A 2504-nucleotide genomic window follows, 5' to 3' on the forward strand; every position below is an offset into this window, starting at 1 on the left:
TTCTTAATATCATCACATAGATGTATGATCATCATTTCTTAGTACATTTGCATGGCTTTAGAAAAAGAAATAGCAAGACAACAGAAAAAGAAATAAAAGGATAATATAGAAAAAAAAATAAAAATAAAAAATACAAAAAATATATATAAAAAACAGAACAAGCAAACAAAAAAAAACTATAGCTCAGATGCAGCTTCATTCTGTGTTTTAACATAATTACATTGCAATTAGGTAGTATTGTGCTGTCCATTTTTGAGTTTTTGTATCTAGTCCTGTTGCACAGTCTGTATCCCTTCAGCTCCAATTACCCATTATCTTACCCCATTTCTAATTCCTGATGGTCTCTGTTACCAATGACATATTCCAAGTTTATTCTCTAATGTCGGTTCACATCAGTGGGACCATACAGTATTTGTCCTTTAGTTTTTGGCTAATCTCACTCAGCGTAATGTTCTCTAGGTCCATCCATGTTATTACATGCTTCATAAGTTTGTTCTGTCTTAAAGCTGCATAATATTCCATTGTATGTATATACCACAGTTTCTTTTGCCACTCATCTGTTGATGGACATTTTGGCTGTTTCCATCTCTTTGCAATTGTAAATAAAGCTGCTATAAACATTGGTGTGCAAATGTCCGTTTGTGTCTTTGCCCTTAAGTCCTTTGAGTAGATACCTAGCAATGGTATTGCTGGGTCGTATGGCAATTCTATATTCAGTTTTTTGAGGAACCGCCAAACTGCCTTCCACAGTGGTTGCACCATTTGACATTCCCACCAACAGTGGATAAGTGTGCCTCTTTCTCCGCATCCTCTCCAGCACTTGTCATTTTTTGTTTTGTTGATAATGGCCATTCTGGTGTGTGTGAGATGATATCTCATTGTGGTTTTGATTTGCATTTCTCTAATGGCCAGGGACATTGAGCATCTCTTCATGTGCCTCTTGGCCATCCGTATTTCCTCTTCTGGTAGGTGTCTGTTCAAGTCTTTTTCCCATTTTGTAATTGGGTGGGCTGTATTTTTGTTGTTGAGTTGAACAATCTCTTTATAAATTCTGGATACTAGACCTTTAGCTGATATGTCTTTTCCAAATGTTGTCTCCCATTGTGTAGGCTGTCTTTCTACTTTCTTGATGAAGTTCTTTGATGCACAAAAGTGTTTAATTTTGAGGAGCTCCTATTTATTTATTTATTTCTTCAGTGCTCTTGCTTTAGGTTTAAGGTCCATAAAACCACCTCCAATTGTAAGATTCATAAGATATCTCCCTACATTTTCCTCTAACTGTTTTATGGTCTTAGACCTAATGTTTAGATCTTTGATCCATTTTGAGTTAACTTTTGTATAGGGTGTGAGATACGGGTCCTCTTTCATTCTTTTGCATATGGATATCCAGTTCTCTAGGCACCATTTATTGAAGAGACTGTTCTGTCCCAGGTGAATTGGCTTGACTGCCTTATTAAAGATCAAATGTCCATAGATGAGAGGGTCTATATCTGAGCACTCTATTCGATTCCATTGGTCGATATATCTATCTTTATGCCAGTACCATGCTGTTTTGACCACTGTGGCTTCATAATATGCCTTAAAGTCCGGCAGCGTGAGACCTCCAGCTTGGTTTTTTTTCCTCAAGATACTTTTAGCAATTCAGGGCACCCTGCCCTTCCAGATAAATTTGCTTATTGGTTTTTCTATGTCCGAAAAATAAGTTGTTGGGATTTTGATTGGTATTGCATTGAATCTGTAAATCAATTTAGGTAGGATTGACATCTTAACTATATTTAGTCTTCCAATCCATGAACACGGTATGCCCTTCCATCTATTTAGGTCTTCTGTGATTTCTTTTAACAGTTTTTTGTAGTTTTCTTTGTATAGGTCTTTTGTTTCTGTAGTTAAATTTATTCCTAAGTATTTTATTCTTTTAGTTGCAATTGTAAATGGAATTCGTTTCTTGATTTCCCCCTCAGCTTGTTCATTGCTAGTGTATAGAAACACTACAGATTTTTGAATGTTGATCTTGTAACCTGCTACTTTGCTGTACTCATTTATTAACTCTAGTAGTTTTGCTGTGGATTTTTCCGGGTTTCGATGTATAGTATCATATCGTCTGCAAACAGTGATAGTTTTACTTCTTCCTTTCCAATTTTGATGCCTTGTATTTCTTTTTCTTGTCTAATTGCTCTGGCTAGAACCTCCAACACGATGTTGAATAATAGTGGTGATAATGGACATTCTTGTCTTGTTCCTGATCTTAGGGGGAAAGTTTTCAATTTTTCCCCATTGAGGATGATATTAACTGTGGGTTTTTCATATATTCCCTCTATCATTTTAAGGAAGTTCCCTTGTATTCCTATCCTTTGAAGTGTTTTCATTAAAAAGGATGTTGAATTTTGTCAAATGCCTTCTCTGCATCAATTGAGATGATCATGTGATTTTTCTGCTTTGATTTGTTGATATGGTGTATTACATTAATTGATTTTCTTATGTTGAACCATCCTTGCATACCTGGG

Source organism: Tamandua tetradactyla, chromosome 5 (genome assembly GCF_023851605.1).
Source record: "Tamandua tetradactyla isolate mTamTet1 chromosome 5, mTamTet1.pri, whole genome shotgun sequence".
NCBI classification, from domain to species: Eukaryota; Metazoa; Chordata; class Mammalia; order Pilosa; family Myrmecophagidae; genus Tamandua; species Tamandua tetradactyla.